This window comes from Pan troglodytes, chromosome 10, assembly GCF_028858775.2.
Source record: "Pan troglodytes isolate AG18354 chromosome 10, NHGRI_mPanTro3-v2.0_pri, whole genome shotgun sequence".
Taxonomy (NCBI): domain Eukaryota; kingdom Metazoa; phylum Chordata; class Mammalia; order Primates; family Hominidae; genus Pan; species Pan troglodytes.
In genome coordinates, this window is record NC_072408.2 from 58944092 (window position 1) to 58961792 (window position 17701).

Consider the following 17701-nt stretch of genomic DNA (forward strand, 5'->3'; position numbering starts at 1 on the left):
GGAGATTTCCAGCGATTTGAGGGCAATCTTAGAAATTGAAATAACCCCGTTTCAAAACTACACAGAATCATTCTCAGAAACTACTTTGTAATGGGTGTGTTCAACTCACAGAGTTTAACCTTTCTTTTCATAGAGCAGTTTGGAAACACTCTGTTTGTTAAGTCTGCAAGTGGATATTTAGACCTCTTTGTGGCCTTCGTTGGAAACGGGATTTCTTCATATACTGCAAGAAAGAAGAATTCTCAGTAACTACTTTGTGTGGTGTGTGTTCAACTCACAGAGTTAAACCTCCCTTTAGAAGGATCAGTTTTGAAACTCTCTTTTTGTGGAATTTCCAAGTGGAGATTTCAAGAGATTTGAGGCCAATCTTAGAAATGGCAATATCCTCGTTTAAAAACTAGACAGAATCATTCTCAGAAACTTCTTTGTACTGGATGTGTTCAACTCACAGAGTTTAACCTTTCTTTTCATAGAGCAGTTTGGAAACACTCTGTTTGTTAAGTCTGCAAGTGGATATTTAGACCTCTTTGTGGCCTTCGTTGGAAACGGGATTTCTTCATATACTGCAAGAAAGAAGAATTCTCAGTAACTTCTTTGTGTGGTGTGTGTTCAACTCACAGAGTTAAACCTTCCTTTAGAAAGATCAGTTTTGAAACACTCTTTTTGTGGAAATTGCAAGTGGAGATTTCCAGCGATTTGAGGGCAAATTGAAATAACCCCGTTTCAAAACTACACAGAATCATTCTCAGAAACTACTTTGTAATGGGTGTGTTCAACTCACAGAGTTTAACCTTTCTTTTCATAGAGCAGTTTGGAAACACTCTGTTTGTTAAGTCTGCAAGTGGATATTTAGACCTGGTTGAGGCCTTCGTTGGAAACGGGATTTCTTCATTGAATGCTAGGCAGAAGAATTCTCAGTAACTTCTTTGCGTTGTGTGTATTCAACTCACAGAGTTGAACGTTCCTTAAGACAGAGCAGTTTTGAAACACCCTTTTTGTGGAATTTGCAAGTGGAGAATTCAAGAGATTTGAAGCCAATCTTAGAAAGGGCAATATCCTCTTTTAAAAACTAGACAGAATCATTCTTAGAAACTTCTTTGTACTGGATGTGTTCAACTCACAGAGTTTAACCTTTCTTTTCATAGAGCAGTTTGGAAAAACTCTGTTTGTTAAGTCTGCAAGTGGATATTTAGACCTCTTTGTGGCCTTCGTTGGAAACGGGATTTCTTCATATACTGCAAGAAAGAAGAATTCTCAGTAACTACTTTGTGTGGTGTGTGTTCAACTCACAGAGTTAAACCTCCCTTTAGAAGGATCAGTTTTGAAACACTCTTTTTGTGGAATTTCCAAGTGGAGATTTCAAGAGATTTGAGGCCAATCTTAGAAATGGCAATATCCTCGTTTAAAAACTAGACAGAATCATTCTCAGAAACTACTTTGTACTGGATGTGTTCAACTCACAGAGTTTAACCTTTCTTTTCATAGAGCAGTTTGGAAACACTCTGTTTGTTAAGTCTGCAAGTGGATATTTAGACCTCTTTGTGGCCTTCGTTGGAAACGGGATTTCTTCATATACTGCAAGAAAGAAGAATTCTCAGTAACTACTTTGTGTGGTGTGTGTTCAACTCACAGAGTTAAAAGTCCCTTTAGAAGGATCAGTTTTGAAACACTCTTTTTGTGGAATTTCCAAGTGGAGATTTCAAGAGATTTGAGGCCAATCTTAGAAATGGCAATATCCTCGTTTAAAAACTAGACAGAATCATTCTCAGAAACTACTTTGTACTGGATGTGTTCAACTCACAGAGGTTAACCTTTCTTTTCATAGAGCAGTTTGGAAACACTCTGTTTGTTAAGTCTGCAAGTGGATATTTAGACCTCTTTGTGGCCTTCGTTGGAAACGGGATTTCTTCATATACTGCAAGAAAGAAGAATTCTCAGTAACTTCTTTGTGTGGTGTGTGTTCAACTCACAGAGTTAAACCATCTTTTAGAAAGATCAGTTTTGAAACACTCTTTTTGTGGAAATTGCAAGTGGAGATTTCCAGCGATTTGAGGGCAATCTTAGAAATTGAAATAACCCCGTTTCAAAACTACACAGAATCATTCTAAGAAACTACTTTGTAATGGGTGTGTTCAACTCACAGAGTTTAACCTTTCTTTTCATAGAGCTGTTTGGAAACACTCTGTTTGTTAAGTCTGCAAGTGGATATTTAGACCTCTATGTGGCCTTCGTTGGAAACGGGATTTCTTCATATACTGCAAGAAAGAAGAATTCTCAGTAACTTCTTTGTGTGGTGTGTGTTCAACTCACAGAGTTAAACCTCCCTTTAGAAAGATCAGTTTTGAAACACTCTTTTTCTGGAAATTGCAAGTGGAGATTTCCAGCGATTTGAGGGCAATCTTAGAAATTGAAATAACCCCGTTTAATAACTAGACAGAATCATTCTCAGAAACTACTTTGTAATGGGTGTGTTCAACTCACAGAGTTTAACCTTTCTTTTCATAGAGCAGTTTGGAAACACTCTGTTTGTTAAGTCTGCAAGTGGATATTTAGACCTCTTTGTGGCCTTCGTTGGAAACGGGATTTCTTCATATACTGCAAGAAAGAAGAATTCTCAGTAACTACTTTGTGTGGTGTGTGTTCAACTCACAGAGTTAAACCTCCCTTTAGAAGGATCAGTTTTGAAACACTCTTTTTGTGGAATTTCCAAGTGGAGATTTCAAGAGATTTGAGGCCAATCTTAGAAATGGCAATATCCTCGTTTAAAAACTAGACAGAATCATTCTCAGAAACTTCTTTGTACTGGATGTGTTCAACTCACAGAGTTTAACCTTTCTTTTCATAGAGCAGTTTGGAAACACTCTGTTTGTTAAGTCTGCAGGTGGATATTTAGACCTCTTTGTGGCCTTCGTTGGAAACGGGATTCTCAGTAACTTCTTTGTGTGGTGTGTGTTCAACTCACAGAGTTAAACCTTCCTTTAGAAAGATCAGTTTTGAAACACTCTTTTTGTGGAAATTGCAAGTGGAGATTTCCAGCGATTTGAGGGCAAATTGAAATAACCCCGTTTCAAAACAACACAGAATCATTCTCAGAAACTACTTTGTAATGGGTGTGTTCAACTCACAGAGTTTAACCTTTCTTTTCATAGAGCAGTTTGGAAACACTCTGTTTGTTAAGTCTGCAAGTGGATATTTAGACCTGGTTGAGGCCTTCGTTGGAAACGGGATTTCTTCATATACTGCAAGAAAGAAGAATTCTCAGTAACTACTTTGTGTGGTGTGTGTTCAACTCACAGAGTTAAACCTCCCTTTAGAAGGATCAGTTTTGAAACACTCTTTTTGTGGAATTTCCAAGTGGAGATTTCAAGAGATTTGAGGCCAATCTTAGAAATGGCAATATCCTCGTTTAAAAACTAGACAGAATCATTCTCAGAAACTTCTTTGTACTGGATGTGTTCAACTCACAGAGTTTAACCTTTCTTTTCATAGAGCAGTTTGGAAACACTCTGTTTGTTAAGTCTGCAAGTGGATATTTAGACCTCTTTGTGGCCTTCGTTGGAAACGGGATTTCTTCATATACTGCAAGAAAGAAGAATTCTCAGTAACTTCTTTGTGTGGTGTGTGTTCAACTCACAGAGTTAAACCTTCCTTTAGAAAGATCAGTTTTGAAACACTCTTTTTGTGGAAATTGCAAGTGGAGATTTCCAGCGATTTGAGGGCAAATTGAAATAACCCCGTTTCAAAACTACACAGAATCATTCTCAGAAACTACTTTGTAATGGGTGTGTTCAACTCACAGAGTTTAACCTTTCTTTTCATAGAGCAGTTTGGAAACACTCTGTTTGTTAAGTCTGCAAGTGGATATTTAGACCTGGTTGAGGCCTTCGTTGGAAACGGGATTTCTTCATTGAATGCTAGACAGAAGAATTCTCAGTAACTTCTTTGCGTTGTGTGTATTCAACTCACAGAGTTGAACGTTCCTTAAGACAGAGCAGTTTTGAAACACCCTTTTTGTGGAATTTGCAAGTGGAGAATTCAAGAGATTTGAAGCCAATCTTAGAAAGGGCAATATCCTCTTTTAAAAACTAGACAGAATCATTCTTAGAAAGTACTTTGTACTGGATGTGTTCAACTCACAGAGTTTAACCTTTCTTTTCATAGAGCAGTTTGGAAACACTCTGTTTGTTAAGTCTGCAAGTGGATATTTAGACCTCTTTGTGGCCTTCGTTGGAAACGGGATTTCTTCATATACTGCAAGAAAGAAGAATTCTCAGTAACTACTTTGTGTGGTGTGTGTTCAACTCACAGAGTTAAACCTCCCTTTAGAAGGATCAGTTTTGAAACACTCTTTTTGTGGAATTTCCAAGTGGAGATTTCAAGAGATTTGAGGCCAATCTTAGAAATGGCAATATCCTCGTTTAAAAACTAGACAGAATCATTCTCAGAAACTACTTTGTACTGGATGTGTTCAACTCACAGAGTTTAACCTTTCTTTTCATAGAGCAGTTTGGAAACACTCTGTTTGTTAAGTCTGCAAGTGGATATTTAGACCTCTTTGTGGCCTTCGTTGGAAACGGGATTTCTTCATATACTGCAAGAAAGAAGAATTCTCAGTAACTACTTTGTGTGGTGTGTGTTCAACTCACAGAGTTAAAAGTCCCTTTAGAAGGATCAGTTTTGAAACACTCTTTTTGTGGAATTTCCAAGTGGAGATTTCAAGAGATTTGAGGCCAATCTTAGAAATGGCAATATCCTCGTTTAAAAACTAGACAGAATCATTCTCAGAAACTACATTGTACTGGATGTGTTCAACTCACAGAGGTTAACCTTTCTTTTCATAGAGCAGTTTGGAAACACTCTGTTTGTTAAGTCTGCAAGTGGATATTTAGACCTCTTTGTGGCCTTCGTTGGAAACGGGATTTCTTCATATACTGCAAGAAAGAAGAATTCTCAGTAACTTCTTTGTGTGGTGTGTGTTCAACTCACAGAGTTAAACCATCTTTTAGAAAGATCAGTTTTGAAACACTCTTTTTGTGGAAATTGCAAGTGGAGATTTCCAGCGATTTGAGGGCAATCTTAGAAATTGAAATAACCCCGTTTCAAAACTACACAGAATCATTCTCAGAAACTACTTTGTAATGGGTGTGTTCAACTCACAGAGTTTAACCTTTCTTTTCATAGAGCAGTTTGGAAACACTCTGTTTGTTAAGTCTGCAAGTGGATATTTAGACCTCTATGTGGCCTTCGTTGGAAACGGGATTTCTTCATATACTGCAAGAAAGAAGAATTCTCAGTAAATTCTTTGTGTGGTGTGTGTTCAACTCACAGAGTTAAACCTCCCTTTAGAAAGATCAGTTTTGAAACACTCTTTTTGTGGAAATTGCAAGTGGAGATTTCCAGCGATTTGAGGGCAATCTTAGAAATTGAAATAACCCCGTTTCAAAACTACACAGAATCATTCTCAGAAACTACTTTGTAATGGGTGTGTTCAACTCACAGAGTTTAACCTTTCTTTTCATAGAGCAGTTTGGAAACACTCTGTTTGTTAAGTCTGCAAGTGGATATTTAGACCTCTTTGTGGCCTTCGTTGGAAACGGGATTTCTTCATATACTGCAAGAAAGAAGAATTCTCAGTAACTACTTTGTGTGGTGTGTGTTCAACTCACAGAGTTAAACCTCCCTTTAGAAGGATCAGTTTTGAAACACTCTTTTTGTGGAATTTCCAAGTGGAGATTTCAAGAGATTTGAGGCCAATCTTAGAAATGGCAATATCCTCGTTTAAAAACTAGACAGAATCATTCTCAGAAACTTCTTTGTACTGGATGTGTTCAACTCACAGAGTTTAACCTTTCTTTTCATAGAGCAGTTTGGAAACACTCTGTTTGTTAAGTCTGCAGGTGGATATTTAGACCTCTTTGTGGCCTTCGTTGGAAACGGGATTCTCAGTAACTTCTTTGTGTGGTGTGTGTTCAACTCACAGAGTTAAACCTTCCTTTAGAAAGATCAGTTTTGAAACACTCTTTTTGTGGAAATTGCAAGTGGAGATTTCCAGCGATTTGAGGGCAAATTGAAATAACCCCGTTTCAAAACAACACAGAATCATTCTCAGAAACTACTTTGTAATGGGTGTGTTCAACTCACAGAGTTTAACCTTTCTTTTCATAGAGCAGTTTGGAAACACTCTGTTTGTTAAGTCTGCAAGTGGATATTTAGACCTGGTTGAGGCCTTCGTTGGAAACGGGATTTCTTCATTGAATGCTAGACAGAAGAATTCTCAGTAACTTCTTTGCGTTGTGTGTATTCAACTCACAGAGTTGAACGTTCCTTAAGACAGAGCAGTTTTGAAACACCCTTTTTGTGGAATTTGCAAGTGTAGAATTCAAGAGATTTGAAGCCAATCTTAGAAATGGCAATATCCTCTTTTAAAAACTAGACAGAATCATTCTTAGAAACTACTTTGTACTGGATGTGTTCAACTCTCAGAGTTTAACCTTTCTTTTCATAGAGCAGTTTGGAAACACTCTGTTTGTTAAGTCTGATAGTGGATATTTAGACATCTTTGTGGCCTTCGTTGGAAACGGGATTTCTTCAAATACTGCAAGAAAGAAGAATTCTCAGTAACTACTTTGTGTGGTGTGTGTTCAACTCACAGAGTTAAAACTCCCTTTAGAAGGATCAGTTTTGACACTCTCTTTTTGTGGAATTTCCAAGTGGAGATTTCAAGAGATTTGAGGCCAATCTTAGAAATGGCAATATCCTCGTTTAAAAACTAGACAGAATCATTCTCAGAAACTACTTTGTACTGGATGTGTTCAACTCACAGAGTTTAACCTTTCTTTTCATAGAGCAGTTTGGAAACACTCTGTTTGTTAGGTCTGCAAGTGGATATTTAGACCTCTTTGTGGCCTTCGTTGGAAACGGGATTTCTTCCTATACTGCAAGAAAGAAGAATTCTCAGTAACTTCTTTGTGTGGTGTGTGTTCAACTCAGAGAGTTAAACCTTCCTTTAGAAAGATCAGTTTTGAAACACTCTTTTTGTGGAAATTGCAAGTGGAGATTTCCAGCGATTTGAGGGCAAATTGAAATAACCCCGTTTCAAAACTACACAGAATCATTCTCAGAAACTACTTTGTAATGGGTGTGTTCAACTCACAGAGTTTAACCTTTCTTTTCATAGAGCAGTTTGGAAACACTCTGTTTGTTAAGTCTGCAAGTGGATATTTAGACCTGGTTGAGGCCTTCGTTGGAAACGGGATTTCTTCATTGAATGCTAGACAGAAGAATTCTCAGTAACTTCTTTGCGTTGTGTGTATTCAACTCACAGAGTTGAACGTTCCTTAAGACAGAGCAGTTTTGAAACACCCTTTTTGTGGAATTTGCAAGTGGAGAATTCAAGAGATTTGAAGCCAATCTTAGAAATGGCAATATCCTCTTTTAAAAACTAGACAGAATCATTCTTAGAAACTACTTTGTACTGGATGTGTTCAACTCACAGAGTTTAACCTTTCTTTTCATAGAGCAGTTTGGAAAAACTCTGTTTGTTAAGTCTGCAAGTGGATATTTAGACCTCTTTGTGGCCTTCGTTGGAAACGGGATTTCTTCATATACTGCAAGAAAGAAGAATTCTCAGTAACTACTTTGTGTGGTGTGTGTTCAACTCACAGAGTTAAACCTCCCTTTAGAAGGATCAGTTTTGAAACACTCTTTTTGTGGAATTTCCAAGTGGAGATTTCAAGAGATTTGAGGCCAATCTTAGAAATGGCAATATCCTCGTTTAAAAACTACACAGAATCATTCTCAGAAACTACTTTGTAATGGGTGTGTTCAACTCACAGAGTTTAACCTTTCTTTTCATAGAGCAGTTTGGAAACACTCTGTTTGTTAAGTCTGCAAGTGGATATTTAGACCTCTTTGTGGCCTTCGTTGGAAACGGGATTTCTTCATATACTGCAAGAAAGAAGAATTCTCAGTAACTACTTTGTGTGGTGTGTGTTCAACTCACAGAGTTAAAAGTCCCTTTAGAAGGATCAGTTTTGAAACACTCTTTTTGTGGAATTTCCAAGTGGAGATTTCAAGAGATTTGAGGCCAATCTTAGAAATGGCAATATCCTCGTTTAAAAACTAGACAGAATCATTCTCAGAAACTACTTTGTACTGGATGTGTTCAACTCACAGAGGTTAACCTTTCTTTTCATAGAGCAGTTTGGAAACACTCTGTTTGTTAAGTCTGCAAGTGGATATTTAGACCTCTTTGTGGCCATCGTTGGAAACGGGATTTCTTCATATACTGCAAGAAAGAAGAATTCTCAGTAACTTCTTTGTGTGGTGTGTGTTCAACTCACAGAGTTAAACCATCTTTTAGAAAGATCAGTTTTGAAACACTCTTTTTGTGGAAATTGCAAGTGGAGATTTCCAGCGATTTGAGGGCAATCTTAGAAATTGAAATAACCCCGTTTCAAAACTACACAGAATCATTCTCAGAAACTACTTTGTAATGGGTGTGTTCAACTCACAGAGTTTAACCTTTCTTTTCATAGAGCAGTTTGGAAACACTCTGCTTGTTAAGTCTGCAAGTGGATATTTAGACCTCTATGTGGCCTTCGTTGTAAACGGGATTTCTTCATATACTGCAAGAAAGAAGAATTCTCAGTAACTTCTTTGTGTGGTGTGTGTTCAACTCACAGAGTTAAACCTCCCTTTAGAAAGATCAGTTTTGAAACACTCTTTTTGTGGAAATTGCAAGTGGAGATTTCCAGCGATTTGAGGGCAATCTTAGAAATTGAAATAACCCCGTTTCAAAACTACACAGAATCATTCTCAGAAACTACTTTGTAATGGGTGTGTTCAACTCACAGAGTTTAACCTTTCTTTTCATAGAGCAGTTTGGAAACACTCTGTTTGTTAAGTCTGCAAGTGGATATTTAGACCTCTTTGTGGCCTTCGTTGGAAACGGGATTTCTTCATATACTGCAAGAAAGAAGAATTCTCAGTAACTACTTTGTGTGGTGTGTGTTCAACTCACAGAGTTAAACCTCCCTTTAGAAGGATCAGTTTTGAAACACTCTTTTTGTGGAATTTCCAAGTGGAGATTTCAAGAGATTTGAGGCCAATCTTAGAAATGGCAATATCCTCGTTTAAAAACTAGACAGAATCATTCTCAGAAACTTCTTTGTACTGGATGTGTTCAACTCACAGAGTTTAACCTTTCTTTTCATAGAGCAGTTTGGAAACACTCTGTTTGTTAAGTCTGCAAGTGGATATTTAGACGTCTTTGTGGCCTTCGTTGGAAACGGGATTTCTTCATATACTGCAAGAAAGAAGAATTCTCAGTAACTTCTTTGTGTGGTGTGTGTTCAACTCACAGAGTTAAACCTTCCTTTAAAAAGATCAGTTTTGAAACACTCTTTTTGTGGAAATTGCAAGTGGAGATTTCCAGCGATTTGAGGGCAAATTGAAATAACCCCGTTTCAAAACTACACAGAATCATTCTCAGAAACTACTTTGTAATGGGTGTGTTCAACTCACAGAGTTTAACCTTTCTTTTCATAGAGCAGTTTGGAAACAGTCTGTTTGTTAAGTCTGCAAGTGGATATTTAGACCTGGTTGAGGCCTTCGTTGGAAACGGGATTTCTTCATTGAATGCTAGACAGAAGAATTCTCAGTAACTTCTTTGCGTTGTGTGTATTCAACTCACAGAGTTGAACGTTCCTTAAGACAGAGCAGTTTTGAAACACCCTTTTTGTGGAATTTGCAAGTGGAGAATTCAAGAGATTTGAAGCCAATCTTAGAAAGGGCAATATCCTCTTTTAAAAACTAGACAGAATCATTCTTAGAAACTACTTTGTACTGGATGTGTTCAACTCACAGAGTTTAACCTTTCTTTTCATAGAGCAGTTTGGAAAAACTCTGTTTGTTAAGTCTGCAAGTGGATATTTAGACCTCTTTGTGGCCTTCGTTGGAAACGGGATTTCTTCATATACTGCAAGAAAGAAGAATTCTCAGTAACTACTTTCTGTGGTGTGTGTTCAACTCACAGAGTTAAACCTCCCTTTAGAAGGATCAGTTTTGAAACACTCTTTTTGTGGAATTTCCAAGTGGAGATTTCAAGAGATTTGAGGCCAATCTTAGAAATGGCAATATCCTCGTTTAAAAACTAGACAGAATCATTCTCAGAAACTACTTTGTACTGGATGTGTTCAACTCACAGAGTTTAACCTTTCTTTTCATAGAGCAGTTTGGAAACACTCTGTTTGTTAAGTCTGCAAGTGGATATTTAGACCTCTTTGTGGCCTTCGTTGGAAACGGGATTTCTTCATATACTGCAAGAAAGAAGAATTCTCAGTAACTACTTTGTGTGGTGTGTGTTCAACTCACAGAGTTAAAAGTCCCTTTAGAAGGATCAGTTTTGAAACACTCTTTTTGTGGAATTTCCAAGTGGAGATTTCAAGAGATTTGAGGCCAATCTTAGAAATGGCAATATCCTCGTTTAATAACTAGACAGAATCATTCTCAGAAACTACTTTGTACTGGATGTGTTCAACTCACAGAGGTTAACCTTTCTTTTCATAGAGCAGTTTGGAAACACTCTGTTTGTTAAGTCTGCAAGTGGATATTTAGACCTCTTTGTGGCCTTCGTTGGAAACGGGATTTCTTCATATACTGCAAGAAAGAAGAATTCTCAGTAACTTCTTTGTGTGGTGTGTGTTCAACTCACAGAGTTAAACCATCTTTTAGAAAGATCAGTTTTGAAACACTCTTTTTGTGGAAATTGCAAGTGGAGATTTCCAGCGATTTGAGGGCAATCTTAGAAATTGAAATAACCCCGTTTCAAAACTACACAGAATCATTCTCAGAAACTACTTTGTAATGGGTGTGTTCAACTCACAGAGTTTAACCTTTCTTTTCATAGAGCAGTTTGGAAACACTCTGTTTGTTAAGTCTGCAAGTGGATATTTAGACCTCTATGTGGCCTTCGTTGGAAACGGGATTTCTTCATATACTGCAAGAAAGAAGAATTCTCAGTAACTTCTTTGTGTGGTGTGTGTTCAACTCACAGAGTTAAACCTCCCTTTAGAAAGATCAGTTTTGAAACACTCTTTTTGTGGAAATTGCAAGTGGAGATTTCCAGCGATTTGAGGGCAATCTTAGAAATTGAAATAACCCCGTTTCAAAACTACACAGAATCATTCTCAGAAACTACTTTGTAATGGGTGTGTTCAACTCACAGAGTTTAACCTTTCTTTTCATAGAGCAGTTTGGAAACACTCTGTTTGTTAAGTCTGCAAGTGGATATTTAGACCTCTTTGTGGCCTTCGTTGGAAACGGGATTTCTTCATATACTGCAAGAAAGAAGAATTCTCAGTAACTACTTTGTGTGGTGTGTGTTCAACTCACAGAGTTAAACCTCCCTTTAGAAGGATCAGTTTTGAAACACTCTTTTTGTGGAATTTCCAAGTGGAGATTTCAAGAGATTTGAGGCCAATCTTAGAAATGGCAATATCCTCGTTTAAAAACTAGACAGAATCATTCTCAGAAACTTCTTTGTACTGGATGTGTTCAACTCACAGAGTTTAACCTTTCTTTTCATAGAGCAGTTTGGAAACACTCTGTTTGTTAAGTCTGCAGGTGGATATTTAGACCTCTTTGTGGCCTTCGTTGGAAACGGGATTCTCAGTAACTTCTTTGTGTGGTGTGTGTTCAACTCACAGAGTTAAACCTTCCTTTAGAAAGATCAGTTTTGAAACACTCTTTTTGTGGAAATTGCAAGTGGAGATTTCCAGCGATTTGAGGGCAAATTGAAATAACCCCGTTTCAAAACAACACAGAATCATTCTCAGAAACTACTTTGTAATGGGTGTGTTCAACTCACAGAGTTTAACCTTTCTTTTCATAGAGCAGTTTGGAAACACTCTGTTTGTTAAGTCTGCAAGTGGATATTTAGACCTGGTTGAGGCCTTCGTTGGAAACGGGATTTCTTCATATACTGCAAGAAAGAAGAATTCTCAGTAACTACTTTGTGTGGTGTGTGTTCAACTCACAGAGTTAAACCTCCCTTTAGAAGGATCAGTTTTGAAACACTCTTTTTGTGGAATTTCCAAGTGGAGATTTCAAGAGATTTGAGGCCAATCTTAGAAATGGCAATATCCTCGTTTAAAAACTAGACAGAATCATTCTCAGAAACTTCTTTGTACTGGATGTGTTCAACTCACAGAGTTTAACCTTTCTTTTCATAGAGCAGTTTGGAAACACTCTGTTTGTTAAGTCTGCAAGTGGATATTTAGACCTCTTTGTGGCCTTCGTTGGAAACGGGATTTCTTCATATACTGCAAGAAAGAAGAATTCTCAGTAACTTCTTTGTGTGGTGTGTGTTCAACTCACAGAGTTAAACCTTCCTTTAGAAAGATCAGTTTTGAAACACTCTTTTTGTGGAAATTGCAAGTGGAGATTTCCAGCGATTTGAGGGCAAATTGAAATAACCCCGTTTCAAAACTACACAGAATCATTCTCAGAAACTACTTTGTAATGGGTGTGTTCAACTCACAGAGTTTAACCTTTCTTTTCATAGAGCAGTTTGGAAACACTCTGTTTGTTAAGTCTGCAAGTGGATATTTAGACCTGGTTGAGGCCTTCGTTGGAAACGGGATTTCTTCATTGAATGCTAGACAGAAGAATTCTCAGTAACTTCTTTGCGTTGTGTGTATTCAACTCACAGAGTTGAACGTTCCTTAAGACAGAGCAGTTTTGAAACACCCTTTTTGTGGAATTTGCAAGTGGAGAATTCAAGAGATTTGAAGCCAATCTTAGAAAGGGCAATATCCTCTTTTAAAAACTAGACAGAATCATTCTTAGAAACTTCTTTGTACTGGATGTGTTCAACTCACAGAGTTTAACCTTTCTTTTCATAGAGCACTTTGGAAAAACTCTGTTTGTTAAGTCTGCAAGTGGATATTTAGACCTCTTTGTGGCCTTCGTTGGAAACGGGATTTCTTCATATACTGCAAGAAAGAAGAATTCTCAGTAACTACTTTGTGTGGTGTGTGTTCAACTCACAGAGTTAAACCTCCCTTTAGAAGGATCAGTTTTGAAACACTCTTTTTGTGGAATTTCCAAGTGGAGATTTCAAGAGATTTGAGGCCAATCTTAGAAATGGCAATATCCTCGTTTAAAAACTAGACAGAATCATTCTCAGAAACTACTTTGTACTGGATGTGTTCAACTCACAGAGTTTAACCTTTCTTTTCATAGAGCAGTTTGGAAACACTCTGTTTGTTAAGTCTGCAAGTGGATATTTAGACCTCTTTGTGGCCTTCGTTGGAAACGGGATTTCTTCATATACTGCAAGAAAGAAGAATTCTCAGTAACTACTTTGTGTGGTGTGTGTTCAACTCACAGAGTTAAAAGTCCCTTTAGAAGGATCAGTTTTGAAACACTCTTTTTGTGGAATTTCCAAGTGGAGATTTCAAGAGATTTGAGGCCAATCTTAGAAATGGCAATATCCTCGTTTAAAAACTAGACAGAATCATTCTCAGAAACTACTTTGTACTGGATGTGTTCAACTCACAGAGGTTAACCTTTCTTTTCATAGAGCAGTTTGGAAACACTCTGTTTGTTAAGTCTGCAAGTGGATATTTAGACCTCTTTGTGGCCTTCGTTGGAAACGGGATTTCTTCATATACTGCAAGAAAGAAGAATTCTCAGTAACTTCTTTGTGTGGTGTGTGTTCAACTCACAGAGTTAAACCATCTTTTAGAAAGATCAGTTTTGAAACACTCTTTTTGTGGAAATTGCAAGTGGAGATTTCCAGCGATTTGAGGGCAATCTTAGAAATTGAAATAACCCCGTTTCAAAACTACACAGAATCATTCTCAGAAACTACTTTGTAATGGGTGTGTTCAACTCACAGAGATTAACCTTTCTTTTCATAGAGCAGTTTGGAAACACTCTGTTTGTTAAGTCTGCAAGTGGATATTTAGACCTCTATGTGGCCTTCGTTGGAAACGGGATTTCTTCATATACTGCAAGAAAGAATTCTCAGTAACTTCTTTGTGTGGTGTGTGTTCAACTCACAGAGTTAAACCTCCCTTTAGAAGGATCAGTTTTGAAACACTCTTTTTGTGGAATTTCCAAGTGGAGATTTCAAGAGATTTGAGGCCAATCTTAGAAATGGCAATATCCTCGTTTAAAAACTAGACAGAATCATTCTCAGAAACTTCTTTGTACTGGATGTGTTCAACTCACAGAGTTTAACCTTTCTTTTCATAGAGCAGTTTGGAAACACTCTGTTTGTTAAGTCTGCAGGTGGATATTTAGACCTCTTTGTGGCCTTCGTTGGAAACGGGATTCTCAGTAACTTCTTTGTGTGGTGTGTGTTCAACTCACAGAGTTAAACCTTCCTTTAGAAAGATCAGTTTTGAAACACTCTTTTTGTGGAAATTGCAAGTGGAGATTTCCAGCGATTTGAGGGCAAATTGAAATAACCCCGTTTCAAAACAACACAGAATCATTCTCAGAAACTACTTTGTAATGGGTGTGTTCAACTCACAGAGTTTAACCTTTCTTTTCATAGAGCAGTTTGGAAACACTCTGTTTGTTAAGTCTGCAAGTGGATATTTAGACCTGGTTGAGGCCTTCGTTGGAAACGGGATTTCTTCATTGAATGCTAGACAGAAGAATTCTCAGTAACTTCTTTGCGTTGTGTGTATTCAACTCACAGAGTTGAACGTTCCTTAAGACAGAGCAGTTTTGAAACACCCTTTTTGTGGAATTTGCAAGTGGAGAATTCAAGAGATTTGAAGCCAATCTTAGAAATGGCAATATCCTCTTTTAAAAACTAGACAGAATCATTCTTAGAAACTACTTTGTACTGGATGTGTTCAACTCTCAGAGTTTAACCTTTCTTTTCATAGAGCAGTTTGGAAACACTCTGTTTGTTAAGTCTGCTAGTGGATATTTAGACATCTTTGTGGCCTTCGTTGGAAACGGGATTTCTTCAAATACTGCAAGAAAGAAGAATTCTCAGTAACTACTTTGTGTGGTGTGTGTTCAACTCACAGAGTTAAAACTCCCTTTAGAAGGATCAGTTTTGAAACTCTCTTTTTGTGGAATTTCCAAGTGGAGATTTCAAGAGATTTGAGGCCAATCTTAGAAATGGCAATATCCTCGTTTAAAAACTAGACAGAATCATTCTCAGAAACTACTTTGTACTGGATGTGTTCAACTCACAGAGTTTAACCTTTCTTTTCATAGAGCAGTTTGGAAACACTCTGTTTGTTAAGTCTGCAAGTGGATATTTAGACCTCTTTGTGGCCTTCGTTGGAAACGGGATTTCTTCCTATACTGCAAGAAAGAGGAATTCTCAGTAACTTCTTTGTGTGGTGTGTGTTCAACTCAGAGAGTTAAACCTTCCTTTAGAAAGATCAGTTTTGAAACACTCTTTTTGTGGAAATTGCAAGTGGAGATTTCCAGCGATTTGAGGGCAAATTGAAATAACCCCGTTTCAAAACTACACAGAATCATTCTCAGAAACTACTTTGTAATGGGTGTGTTCAACTCACAGAGTTTAACCTTTCTTTTCATAGAGCAGTTTGGAAACACTCTGTTTGTTAAGTCTGCAAGTGGATATTTAGACCTGGTTGAGGCCTTCGTTGGAAACGGGATTTCTTCATTGAATGCTAGACAGAAGAATTCTCAGTAACTTCTTTGCGTTGTGTGTATTCAACTCACAGAGTTGAACGTTCCTTAAGACAGAGCAGTTTTGAAACACCCTTTTTGTGGAATTTGCAAGTGGAGAATTCAAGAGATTTGAAGCCAATCTTAGAAATGGCAATATCCTCTCTTAAAAACTAGACAGAATCATTCTTAGAAACTACTTTGTACTGGATGTGTTCAACTCACAGAGTTTAACCTTTCTTTTCATAGAGCAGTTTGGAAAAACTCTGTTTGTTAAGTCTGCAAGTGGATATTTAGACCTCTTTGTGGCCTTCGTTGGAAACGGGATTTCTTCATATACTGCAAGAAAGAAGAATTCTCAGTAACTACTTTGTGTGGTGTGTGTTCAACTCACAGAGTTAAACCTCCCTTTAGAAGGATCAGTTTTGAAACACTCTTTTTGTGGAATTTCCAAGTGGAGATTTCAAGAGATTTGAGGCCAATCTTAGAAATGGCAATATCCTCGTTTAAAAACTACACAGAATCATTCTCAGAAACTACTTTGTAATGGGTGTGTTCAACTCACAGAGTTTAACCTTTCTTTTCATAGAGCAGTTTGGAAACACTCTGTTTGTTAAGTCTGCAAGTGGATATTTAGACCTCTTTGTGGCCTTCGTTGGAAACGGGATTTCTTCATATACTGCAAGAAAGAAGAATTCTCAGTAACTACTTTGTGTGGTGTGTGTTCAACTCACAGAGTTAAAAGTCCCTTTAGAAGGATCAGTTTTGAAACACTCTTTTTGTGGAATTTCCAAGTGGAGATTTCAAGAGATTTGAGGCCAATCTTAGAAATGGCAATATCCTCGTTTAAAAACTAGACAGAATCATTCTCAGAAACTACTTTGTACTGGATGTGTTCAACTCACAGAGTTTAACCTTTCTTTTCATAGAGCAGTTTGGAAACACTCTGTTTGTTAAGTCTGCAAGTGGATATTTAGACCTCTTTGTGGCCTTCGTTGGAAACGGGATTTCTTCATATACTGCAAGAAAGAAGAATTCTCAGTAACTTCTTTGTGTGGTGTGTGTTGAACTCACAGAGTTAAACCATCTTTTAGAAAGATCAGTTTTGAAACACTCTTTTTGTGGAAATTGCAAGTGGAGATTTCCAGCGATTTGAGGGCAATCTTAGAAATTGAAATAACCCCGTTTCAAAACTACACAGAATCATTCTCAGAAACTACTTTGTAATGGGTGTGTTCAACTCACAGAGTTTAACCTTTCTTTTCATAGAGCAGTTTGGAAACACTCTGCTTGTTAAGTCTGCAAGTGGATATTTAGACCTCTATGTGGCCTTCGTTGTAAACGGGATTTCTTCATATACTGCAAGAAAGAAGAATTCTCAGTAACTTCTTTGTGTGGTGTGTGTTCAACTCACAGAGTTAAACCTCCCTTTAGAAAGATCAGTTTTGAAACACTCTTTTTGTGGAAATTGCAAGTGGAGATTTCCAGCGATTTGAGGGCAATCTTAGAAATTGAAATAACCCCGTTTCAAAACTACACAGAATCATTCTCAGAAACTACTTTGTAATGGGTGTGTTCAACTCACAGAGTTTAACCTTTCTTTTCATAGAGCAGTTTGGAAACACTCTGTTTGTTAAGTCTGCAAGTGGATATTTAGACCTCTTTGTGGCCTTCGTTGGAAACGGGATTTCTTCATATACTGCAAGAAAGAAGAATTCTCAGTAACTACTTTGTGTGGTGTGTGTTCAACTCACAGAGTTAAACCTCCCTTTAGAAGGATCAGTTTTGAAACACTCTTTTTGTGGAATTTCCAAGTGGAGATTTCAAGAGATTTGAGGCCAATCTTAGAAATGGCAATATCCTCGTTTAAAAACTAGACAGAATCATTCTCAGAAACTTCTTTGTACTGGATGTGTTCAACTCACAGAGTTTAACCTTTCTTTTCATAGAGCAGTTTGGAAACACTCTGTTTGTTAAGTCTGCAAGTGGATATTTAGACCTCTTTGTGGCCTTCGTTGGAAACGGGATTTCT